Here is a 12,673-nt window from a genome sequence, read left to right on the forward strand (position 1 = left end):
GAGTGTGTGTGCACACGCGTGTTCACACACACACACACACATACGCACATGCACACGAACACACACAAGCAGGAGAGGAGCAGAGAGAGAGAATCCCAAGCAAGCTCCACTGGCAGCATGGAACCAGAGGTGGGGCTCAAACTCAGGAACTATGAGATCATGACCTGAGCCTAAATCAAGAGTCAGCAGCTTAACCAACTGAGCCACCCAGGCACCCCTGGAAATTCATTTTAAACTCCCATAATGAAACCTGGCATTTTTCTGTGATTTCGTGCTGTTGACATTGAAAGATGCACTCGGAGCTTTCAGATTTCTTGAGGAAATGACAGATAATAGGAAAGGAATCTGCCTCCAAAGAATTCTCTGAGCTATGGATCCAGAATGTACCCTGAGGGCCTGCAGACTAACCAACCCTGCATGCAGACTAACCAACCCTGCATAAAGGTGCCATTCTCAAAAGAGACTCAGAACTTACAAATGAATAGTGCACCAATAGGACAAAGCACGTCTCCATTTTTCAACAACATGCTAAATTCCCAGGCTATTAAAGTCTCGACTATTTTCCTCCCAGATAGAAAACAAAACAAAACAAAAAAGCAATGAAGCAAACTGAAAAATATACCTTCCGTTCTATGGTTCATACTCTATGACTTAGGAGGTTTCTCTGACTCTCTGGTTGGAGCCTACAAATTGCTGCATGGAACATCTACATCAAAAAGTACAACTCTAACCTTAACTAGATTTTAATATTTTAATACTGTATAGTTTTCATCCAGTCTTCTCTTGATTTAATGAATATTAAAGAATCAAAAATAGATAGCGATAACTTACTTATAATCAGACATAGTTATTTTTAGATAATTTAGGTTCCCAAAGGGATTTGTGAAGGCATTCAACAAAAATAATTTTCTCATTTGTAAAATCTGAGACTTGGACCAGTTGATTTCTAAATTTTGTGTTCTGTGATTTTATGCACAAAGAGTAATTAACAAAGAAAGTCATCTCATATTCCAATAGATAATCGCAAGATAGCAAGGGTTGTTACAAACTGCTATTGTAAACTATATCTTTTACAAAGAAATACTTTGTTCCCAACAGTCTTTTAAGCACTGTGGAGGAATTTTATTCTACAAATATTTATTGATTACCTGCTTTGTGCCAGTCCCCGCTGTGGTCCTTAGGTATTCAACAAAAAACAAGATGGACAAAATCCTTACCTTCAAGGAGTTTACAGTCTAGAGGGAGAATACACACAATGAAACCATAAACAAATAAATATCCAATAGGGATAAATTACTCAAAAGTAAATAAATAAATAGTAGATAAATGGATAGATGAATGGATAGATAGAAGAACATGAGGTAAAGAGTACAAAGTCCAGGCTATTGGTTTTTTTTTTTTATTATTTCCAGATCATTTTTTTAATCTATTTTTGATTCATACATTACAGCAAAATATAAAATAAAATAAAAAATCTTTCTCTTTTAATCCCCACTTCCTAATTCAGTTTGTTTTTTTGGTTTTTGTTTTTGTTGTTATTGTTGTTTTTAATTTAAATCCAAGTTAGTTAACAAATAGTGTAATAATGATTTCAGGAATAGAATTTAGTGATTCATCACTTACATATAACACCCGGTGCTCATCCCAACAAGGGCCCTTCTTCATGCCCGTCACCCATTTAGCCCATCCCCCACTCAACACCCCTCCAGCAGTTTGTTCTCTGTATATACGTCTCTTATGGTTTGCCTCAAGATATGGCTACTTTCAACTCAAGTAGTTCAGCAGGGCCTCTCCTGCAGAGTGACGTTCCAGCTGAGACCACAATCATGAGAAGGACAGAGCCATGCAAAGACTTGGAGCAAGGGATCCCAGGTAGAGGAAACAAATGCAACCTTGAAATAACAGGCATATTTTCTGTGTTTCAAAAACAGAAAGCAGGACAGCATGGCTGTACCAAGAAAGAGGCTGGCAGGAGATGTACTCAGGGGTGAAAGAGACACCAGACAGCATAGGGCTCTGTAGACCATTGTAAGGAGTTTGTCTTTCATTTCTTTTCCAAAAAAAATAGAGGGTTTTAAGGATACTCTAGCCCTCAAGTGTGTAACAATCTGTGCAAGGCAATTGAAAAATACATGCTGATTTGGGGGGTCCGTAGGAAATCAGAGAAGAGGAGGCCCAAGTGGTTAACACACATTTAATGGCAGATGGAGTATGAGCTGAGTTTCAAAAGAACATGAAAAGGTGGATGGCTGCAGGGGAAAGGTCAGAAAAGCAGCAAATAGAAAGGCTAAGAAGTAAAATCACTATAATCAGTGGGGAGACATACTGTTACAATAGATGGTCACTTCATTGGCAGGCTTATCTTTCTGGCCAAATCGGGAGCTCCTGGAGGAACGGGGCCATCTTCTTCCTCCTTCTGTCCCTGCATCTTGCACACATGGTGCCCGACATTTACTACGTGCTCTGAACCCATTAAAGCAGATGGTGTGTATTGAGAGCTGTACAAAGAGAAGAGTGGAGCTGGGTGTGAGGAGTCAGTCTTTGTTAAGAGCTAGAAGTTCACAGAGCATGTAAAGTGACCTACATCAATTAAAATGAAGATTCTGTCCACTTGTCTGTTTATAGCTGTATCGCATGTAAATGGCCATTATCAAAACTTGAAGAGTCCACTTGAAATTACCTGACTTAAAATGCAGACTCTTTAGAGTAGTAGAAATTTCCTTTGGGGGAGAGGAAGGAATCTCAAAGAGACGGGTGAATGGCTTCCAGGATAACTGAATCCACAGTACAAAAAAGAGTCCTGGGTATCAATTAAGACACAGTGAATAGGAAAACAAAAGTGTTTCATATATTAGCTCCACACCCAAGGGCACGAAGTCAGTTATCCAATTATTGATTTGTGTTTAGTCTCTCCGGGGAGAGTAGCTGTAGGGATGTACCTACTGAAGGATTTTCCTGAGTAATGCTGGGGATACCAGCTGGTTAATCATGTGAATAATAGCATTTGGAAGACTCCTACAAGAGCCATGCTTCTCCAAACTAGCATGACGAAATGCCCACTGAGGCCAAGTCACCAGGAAGAGTTTTGAGATACATTAAACACCTTTGTCCATTCCCTTAGCTGCTAAGAAAGAGCTTTTCTTTTTGGCCATATCTAAGTTCATTGTAGGTTGTTAAGTACATTTACAGAACATATTGAAACCCATCAACCCAGTCAATACAATAATTTAGGGAGGGCACTGGTTCTCATATTTTAGATAATGTCAGCTGAAATAATATGAACAACCACTAGTTCTCACTATGTATTACAATTATATATTTTCCCTACTTATCCCTAGTATTCATTCCTGTTTTTTTCCATTTTATTTTATTTTTATTTTTTCAATTTTTTATTTTTATTTTCTTAATATTTATTGTTTAGTTAGCTAACATATAGCATATACCGTGCATTCTTGGTTTCATGGGGAGATTCCCATGATTCTTCACTTACATACAATGCCCAGTGCTCATCCCAAGAAGTGCCCTCCTTAATGCCCATCACCCATTTTTCCCTCTCCCCCACAACGAAGAAAAATATATTTTAAAGGAACATTACCACATAGGACATTACCACAAATGCCTTTTTTTCCTTTGGGGATCATCCCAAGCCTGACATGAGAGTGATATCATTCAAAGAAAATCGAGGCAGCTCCATTCACTTTCTTAAATATGGAGCAGTAGGGAGGGCCCCAGGGTGGAGGAAAGGAGACCCATATTATCCCATTACCTTGTGTGTGGCCTTGGATAAGTCATTTCAGTGCTCAGGCCCGGGATCCATCTATCTGAAAGTAGCTGAATGAATTACTCTGCTAAGGGTATTCTTTCAGAACAATGGGCAAATGTAGTTTGGGTTAAGTTTTCGTTGTAATTAGGGACCGAACTTTGGAGAGAGGGTATGAAGAAAAGCTGAGCCAAGTATTTCCAGAAAAAGAGAGAGGTGGAAGTTTGCCATAGAGTATAGGACTATGAAGAGATATGTCCTTAAGGAGTATGAAAAGGCATTCAGGCTGAAGAATAACTCCTCCAAAGATGCCCACAACCTAATCTCTAAAACCTGTCACTAAGTTCCTTTACATGATAAAGGGGAAACTTGTGGGTGATTAAATTAAGGGTCTTGAGATGGGGATATTAATCCTGGATTAAATCAATGGGCTGATGCTATCACAGGAGTCCTTACAAGAGGGAGTCTGAAGGACAGAGAGGAGAGAAGACGCCATGCTGCTGACTTTAAAGACGGATCCTGGGACCCCAGTTCCTGATATTCTGTGTCTTGTAGTAATTTATGGCCACAACAGCTACCGTTGAGTTCAGCACATAGTAGAAACTCATTAAATACTTTTAGCAATGATTAATTTAATGCAATTTCTTAAATCTTTTCTATTGGCATGGGAAAATGAACTAATTTTCTTGTGTAATTTTTCTCTTCTGAAAGAAGTGTTCCCCCAAGAAAATCTGGTTAGTGCAGAGTTTTTCATTTCCTCTGGTTTTGCTCATGTTGCCATACGTACAATGAATAACACAAGACACTGCACAGAGACCTGAGACCCTGGACCTACTCTTTCCTAGAGGAAAGAGTAGAAGGGTGACATCAGGCTGTGATATCCTCCCTGACTGGGTTGTTGGAGGAGAAACGTGGTATCTCAGTGCTGAATAATCAGATCTCTGAACAAGCTTCTCCTCAATTCTCCTGCTTAGTAGATGCCAGGCATTCCCTTGAGACTATTTTCACAACAGTTGCTGCCAAATACATACACAGATAATATTCTCAACCCCTGAAGGGTTGACAAATAGGGAAGCAGAATGGGAAACGTTTTTAAACAGAAATGCTGTCCCAGACCAGGCAAAGATCAAATATTCTCATAAGGTTAAATATATATATACGTATACATATATATTTTTTAACACACATACGTATGTGTGTATATCCACTCATATATGTATTTGTTTATTTCTAGCAAATAAGGTTAGAATGACTTCTTATTGTTTTGTTGTGCTTGGTGTCAGAAGCAGATGAATTTTGGATTCATACTGGTATTCAAAGGAAATGAATATTCATACCTCTACAGCATTAATCGTGCAAGTACAGGAATGAATATCAGAGTCTTTTTAAGTTTATATATCAGATGCCCAGACTTCTGCCCATTCTGGAAAAGCAGCCTCAAAAAAAAAACCATAATACAATTGTTTTGCCTAGTACATAGAAGGGGTTCCGTAAGATAAGTTACGTGATTGTCACAGCTTTTCATATCCTCCTTCATAAGAGAAGTATGCAACCTCATGCATACTTACCTGTCTTCAATGAAAGAAATATACATCCACCCCTCTAACTTTGAGCTTGGCCATTTGCTTCACCTTAATCCATGGAAACCTGTTGAATTCCAGTCCCAACCAGAAGCAGAAGAGGCATTGCATGTTTCCACCAGTTGCCTGTTCTTGGCCTGTGCCACAAGAGAACAGCATATGTCAGGTAGGGATTGTTCCTTAGCCTGACTCTCAGAATGAGAAGACATGTGGGGACTCACAGCCCACCCTGGGGAGAAAACCTGAAGCCAATGCACAGCCTGGAGTAGAGTCATAGCAAGAGATAAATGTTATTGGTGTAATATATTGAAATTTGATATTGTTTGTGACTGCAGCAAAAGCTGATTAATGCACTCAATAACATTTTAGAAACAGAAAAAGAAACAACAAGCTGAATTGGAACAACCTCTTTTGCTTAGCTACTCAATTGTCAGAGATCCAAACTCTCCTTTAAAAGCATTCCAAGCAAAACAAAGCCAGCTGTGCCTGAGTTTCTGCATGTAATGTAAATGGGGTAGCACGTTGTTAGGTAATATGGGAAGTGATCAAAAATACTTAAAGTGGGTTCCATCAATCAAACATTTAGAAAATATATAACTGGGAAAATTAGCTGTCTCAAAGTCAGGAATCCTAGTTTTGAAGTCAAGGGTACCTCTGAGTCAATTTGTCAGGCACCAGTATTGCATGATTTAGGACACCCATGTGCATACACACACACACACACACACACACACACACACAGAGCTAGACTGATCAAAAACATCTTCCTTACTGCCTTGTCATGGTCCCAAAATGTCAACAATGATAAACTGCAGCCTGCCCAAGAAGTATAAATCAAAATGTGATTGATCTAGAAGCTGTACTATGTGAGACACTACTGCTCACTGAAGAAATTGAGGATGTTCAGTCTGGGGAAGATAAAACTCCAAGAGTTATGTTAGTTGCCTTCAAAAACATGAAGCCTGTTCCTGTAAGGAGATTAACCCCAATCTGCATAGATACAGGGAGCAAAACTGAGGATAACAGGAGAAAATTACCAGGACACAGATCTCAATTCCATTCACTAGGATGTTCTTTTAGAATGGGGCAGACCCTGGGACTCAGACACGTCTGTATCTTGCCACCCAGAATCAAGTTACAGTGACTGACAGGCAAGCCCATCCACAGTCAGGGTGCAAACACAGAGCCGTATCTGGCAAGCGTGAAAAGAATAGAAGAGCAACAGAAGCAAGTACCTCAGCAGAAAATCCGCCATCAGAGACTGGCTGAGCGAGCCGCAGTGAGCAACAGGCATAGAGGTCAGAAGTGGAGCATGTTTTCAGGGATACGGTGATGACTGTAAATGAACCCACCATGTCCTAGGCCCCTCACAGCGTATGTACATCTTGGGGAGAAAAGTCAAGGGCGTAAAAGAATGAGTAACACCCAGAGCCCCAAGCAAATCTGCTAAGAAGCCCATTTCGATAATGAAACATAGGAAAGGAGGAAGCCATTCTCTGCAAGCATGAGAAAGAGAAGAACAAATCCCTTGGAAGAAAAATATCAGGGCACAGTGTGCAGCCAGAAGATACCCAAGGAAGTTTCAGCAGAGAAAAGCCCTGGGTGAGGACTGGACAGCAGGCCAAGGGTCTTCTGAGAACTGCCTAGGGAGGTGGAGGCAGTGAGAGGGGGTGTCAGCAGTAGGGGACAAAAAGACCTGGTCAGGGAGCAGGGTGATGCGAGCTAGTGCTCCCATGGCACCCACAGTGTGCCAGGCACTGTGCTAAAAGCTTCACACATATTAACTCCTTTGCCCCTCACTACAACCCTGTGAGCTAGGAACCGTTATGATCCCATTTTATAGACGGCAAAACTGAAGCACAGAAAGGCTTCATTCAAGGTCACTTAGCTAGTAAGGGCAGAGCCAGAATTTGAACCCAGAGAACTCTACTACTGAATTATGTTCTATTTTATTTTATTTTATTTTTAAGAGAGAGAGCGAGCATGTGAGCAGAGGAGAGGAGCAGAGGGAGAGAGAGAGTGAAAGAATCTTAAGCAGCCTCCATGCTCAGCTCAAAGCCCCATGCAGGGCTCAATCCCATAACCCTGAGATCATGACCTAAGCCAAAATCAAAAGTCAGATGCTCAACTTACTGAGCCACCCGGGTGCCCCCTGAATTATGTTCTTAACCAGGCACCAGAAGCTCAGCCCAGAGGAGGAGAAACAGCAGACTGGTGAGGAGGAGGGGTAGTGCAGGACCCCACGATATGGGACAGAGGAGGGCCTCAGAAGGTTCCTCGAGATCCTATAGTCACCAGGTAGGATTCATCAAACCAGGCACCTTTTACTCTAACCGAAACCTCATTTTGCCAGGGGACATTGATTAGAAGAATTCTGTAGCAGTCACAACTGTCCAACTCCATGAAGGGACTGCTTCGATCAGCCCATGTTTCCCACTGCTCCAGATGTTCGGGCAAAGGCTGGACAACTGTTTCTAGGGGACGCGAGGGAGGGATTGTTGTAATCCCTCGGTGTTTTCGCAAAATCAAGCTAGAATGATTTTTGGCCGTTTGCTGTTTTGTTAGTCTTCATTTCCTTCCTCTCCTCGCCTCCGAAGGCAAGCTCCAACCTAATTCGATAATCCTACCTCTTCAGTGAACTTCTAAGCCACGATTGTTTTCATCCTGACACAAACCTGCTTTTACCATCATTATTCTTGGAGTCCACTGAACCCTCAGCCACCCTGGCAAACACCACAATGAGGACTCTCTCCTCCCAGAGGCCCTGTAAGCCTTTCTTAGTTATAGCTGTGAAGTATTTTGAGAAACTTGAATTAAAGTGCTAGAGAAAGCACAACACACATTTACTGCTCATCTTGGAAAGACAACAGCAATGAGCTTCCAAAACTATCTTTGATTAACATAATCTAAGGGTAATGAATATGGATATTGTCAATAGTCACTTCGAAGCATGTTTTCTCGTACATTTTGTTCTCTCCAGTAAATTTCCAACCAAGAAAGAAAATGCCCCCAAGTTCCTGTTTGCATCAACAAAGCAAACACTCAGAGGAATTACGCAGAGGGAATAGAGCCAGGAAGGAATGCTCACCACCCTCAACCTTTGTTCCAGTTGGTTCTCTATGTTTTCACCACGCTTCTAATTATCTATCAAATAAAAGCCCTCACCTCCCTAACAAGGCTGGTTATTTCTCTGTGTCCTTGTGACAGCTTCTGAGGAAGGCTGATCAGAACTAGTGTCCCAGAGGGTGTCTCTAGACCGCACAGCATCCGTAGTCACTGCTTGCAGAAGACAGATGCCAAAAAGCCCAGCTTCCTGCCCAAAAAGAGAAATAGAAAGTACCTGTCAGACTTGTGGCCCCATGTGGGAAATGACAATGTATTTCGTGGTCCTCCAGAGAAACAGAACCAAGAGGGCATATACAGATACATACGAGGGGATTTATGATGGGAATTGGGTCCCATGTTACGGAGGCCAAGAAGACCCAGAACCTGCTATCTTCAAGCTGGAGACCCAGAACGGCCGGTGGTATGATTCAGTCTGAGTCTGAAGGCCTGAGAATCAAGGTGGAGGGGCCAGTGGTAGAGAGCCCAGTCTGCATCCAGAAGCTCAAGAACCAGGAGCACCAATGTCCAAGAACAGAAGATGGATGTCAGTTCCAGCAAAGACTGTGAATTTGCCCTTCCTCGGCCTCTCTGTTCTATTCCGGCCCTCAACGGATCAGAAGATGCCCACCCACACCAGGGGAGAGGATCTTCTTCACTCAGTCTACAGATTCAAATGCTAATCTCTTCCAGAAACACCCTCACAGACACAGCCAGAAATCATGTTTCACCAGCTATCTGGGCATCCCTTTGCCCAGTCAAGCTGATGACACAAACTTAATCATCACAGGAACTATCTGGTTTTCCACACCTAAAGCTTTAGTCTCCTGTGGTGCCATAGGGCAGTGGACCCGACTGTGCCTTGCTAGAACGACCTGGGGAGCCTTAAAGAATCCCTATACCTAGGCCACACCTCAGACCGATTAAACTGGAATTTCTGTGGTAGAAGCCAGGCAGCAGTGTTTCTGGAAGAACCCTGGACAATTCCAGCATGCAGCCAAGATGGAGAACCACTGCAAAGGGATCAGGAGATGAGAAGACCCTTTTACCCTCCCTCAAAAAGCCGACATTAAGGCCACCTGCATTTACCATTGGCCTTCCCTGCCATGGGGCCACTCTCCTCATTTCTAACACGAGTGACCTAGGAGGCTCTCCCTGGCCTTCCTGACAGTTTGTCCTCACACCTCCGTGTCCCCTGTCCTCGTGCACAGGTCCTGACACAGGCTGCTGTGGAACTGCACTGGTGATGGTTCTCTGTTTGCTTGTCTGTCTCCTCAGCAGCAGGGCCACACCTCCCGCACCTTTCTACTCCCTCCTGGAGCTAACTTATCATCAGGATGTGATTGTTCAGTTAACTGCACAGCAGCTATAATGAGCTTTTAAAAACATAAGTATAGGGGTTCCTGGGTGGCTCAGTCGGTTAAGCGTCCCACTTCAGCTCAGGTCACGATCTGGCAGTTCATGAGTTCAAGCCCCACGTGGGGCTCTGTGCTGACAGCTCACAGCCTGGAGCTTGCTTTGGAGTCTGTGTCCCCCTCTCTCTCTGCCCCCTCCCCTGCTCGCACACTGTCTCTCTCTCGAAAATAAATAAACCATTAAAAAAAATAAAAACATAAATATTATCATATCACTCACCTGAATAAAACCCTCTGGTGACTTCTCACTGTGCTTACCGCAAACCCCAGCCCTCTTTTGGCTTGCAAGCCCTGTGCAGGCTGATCCTGCCCACCTCAGGCAGGAGGATGGGGAGTAAGGACGTGAACTCTGCAAGCAAGCACCGCAGGGCCAAGTGCGGTGCCATGGGCTCCTCCACTCTGGAGAAGTTACTGGACCTCTCCCGACCTCCTCTCCAAAGGCAGATTTGTTGTGAGGATTAAATTAGCCGGCACACGGTCTAACAGGGCACTGGAATCCTCCTCACCCTGTCCCAGACTTAGTCCCAGGAATGAGCCACAACTGCTCTCCCCCTGGGAGCGCTGACACCTGGCCCGACTGGTTCCCCGTTGTCACTCAGGAACCAGGAACCAATGTCATGGCTGCACAGACCCTCTGTCACCCCTTCGGCAGCCCATTTCATATCCTTCATGACCCATGTTAGTTTGCTGAGCTGCTATATAACAAAGCACCACAAATGAGGTGTCTATTGTTTATTTATTTTTGAGAGAGAGAGAGAGAGACAGACGGAACATGAGCAGGGAAGGGGCAGAAAGAAAGAGAGAGAGAGAGAGAGAAATGGAATCTGACGCAGGCTCCAGGCTTCACACTGTCACCACAGAGCCCAACACAGGGCTCGAACTCACAAATCACAAGATCATGACCTGAGCCACAATGGACGCTTAACCAACTGAGCCACCCAGGCTCCCCCAAACTAGGTGTCTTAAATATAGAAACATATTGACTCCCAGTTCTGGAGGCTGGAAGTCTGCGATAAAGGTGCAGCAAGGTTGGTTCCTTCCTTGAGGAGGATGCACATTCCGTGGCTTTCTCCCGGCTTCTTGTGGTTTGCCAGAAATCCTTGGTGTTCCTTCGCTTTTTTTTAGATGCATCGCTCTGACCTCTGCTTTCATCTTCACACCTCATTCTCTCTGTGTCCAAATTTCCTCTTCCTACAAGGACACCAGTCATAGTAGATTAAGTGCCCACCCTATTCCAGATGACCTCATCTTAACTGACCACATCTATAACAACTATTTCCAAATAAGGGCACATTCTGAGACACTGGGGGTTAAGACTTCAACATACAAATTTGGGGGAACACAATTCAGCACACAGCATATCTACTCCTCTTCCCTCCCTGGAATGACCTGGTTTTATTTGTCATCCTGTATGTTGTATTATATTCTTTCTTCACTGAACATTATTGTTTATGTTGTCCAATTTTTCTGCAATAGAATAATAAGAAAAATAAAAGATAGGCTTTTCAGATAAGAAGCAAAAACAAACCTTATTCCTTGCATTGTGATTTGGGTGTTCACCTCCTCCCATGCTAGACTTAAAGGTCCATGGGAGCAGGAACCATGTCTTTGCACCCCCAAGCCTAAGACCATGCACGGCACATAACAGATGCTTGGTACCTGCTGAGTTGAAATTAAATAGATATGTACATTAAGTTCCCACAAGAGCTCAAGTGAAGCAATTGTCCTTGCAGTCTTGCTGGGATATATGTGACATGTTTTCTCACGAATCTGGAAATCTTTAAAAAAAAAAAAAACAAAACCGCTGACACTTCAGGCTCTGAAATGACTCTGCCATATACAATGGCACTCTCCAACTATAGTGATATTTAAGATATGGTCAAGAATTAAAACACAGCATGAAGCAACATTGTCAAATCTAGCTGGAAATTAAACCATTAGATCTATCATCATCCAACCCCTGTGAACCAAACTGCCACATTTCCCCCTATTCTTCTAATTAAGGTTGTGTTTGCAAAGCCTTTAGAAGCAGACGAGTGTTACGTTAAGTGCTAAGCAGTATTAATTAATCATATTGGTAGATTACATGGGCTGGTACTTCTCGTAAATGTAAATGTCCTAGGCTTGTCAGCACAGTTCTTGGAAGCAATGTTCAGATGTACTCTAGAAGTTCTTTATAGAATTGTAAAAAGCTCCTGGCTTCGTAGTTTCTTATCATCTTGATATTCTCCACTTTGTCAAAACTTTGGAAACGGTCTAATATAGTAGTTCCCGGTTCTATCAGGCCCAGCGCCTCTTTTCTGTATTGAAGATTTATTATACCTCTCTATAATATTCTGAAGCAAAATGCATGAAAAACCTGCCTATATGTAACATATTTCAGTATGTAAACACTCCAGCAAGCACACATGGGGCTGTCAGATGCTCTCACTATATTAAGAATCCCTGTGCGTGTGCCAATTCCAAATGGTAGGTGCGCATGTGAGATGCAGTACCATGGGTGGTGCTGGAAGGTGGCCTTGAGTTTCAGAAGCAGTGAAGAACTCCTTTTTGGTTCCAAACTAAAGAATTTACAATCATCCTTCAATTTACTCTATAGTTGCATTCCTGGAAAAGTCAACGTACTTGTATTTTAAAACCATCCCTGAAAACCCCCATATGTTTATATATATAAAAGAGAATTAAGTTTGGGGCACCTGGATGCCTCAGTCAGTTGAGCGTCCGACTTCAGCTCAGGTCACCATCGCCCGCTTCTTGAGTTCTGGCCCCATATCGCGCTCACGCTGAGGTCAGTGCAGAGTCTGCTTCAATCATCG

The 12,673-nt window shown here is 42.9% G+C and overlaps 1 protein-coding gene across 1 annotated transcript in view; it reads left to right on the top strand.

Moving 5' to 3' along the window:
- SLC7A14 (solute carrier family 7 member 14) overlaps positions 1-12,673 on the top strand; it is a 106,328-nt gene that overhangs the window by 44,088 nt on the left and 49,567 nt on the right. The window lies entirely within an intron of this gene.

Source organism: Acinonyx jubatus, chromosome C2 (genome assembly GCF_027475565.1).
Source record: "Acinonyx jubatus isolate Ajub_Pintada_27869175 chromosome C2, VMU_Ajub_asm_v1.0, whole genome shotgun sequence".
NCBI lineage: Eukaryota > Metazoa > Chordata > Mammalia > Carnivora > Felidae > Acinonyx > Acinonyx jubatus.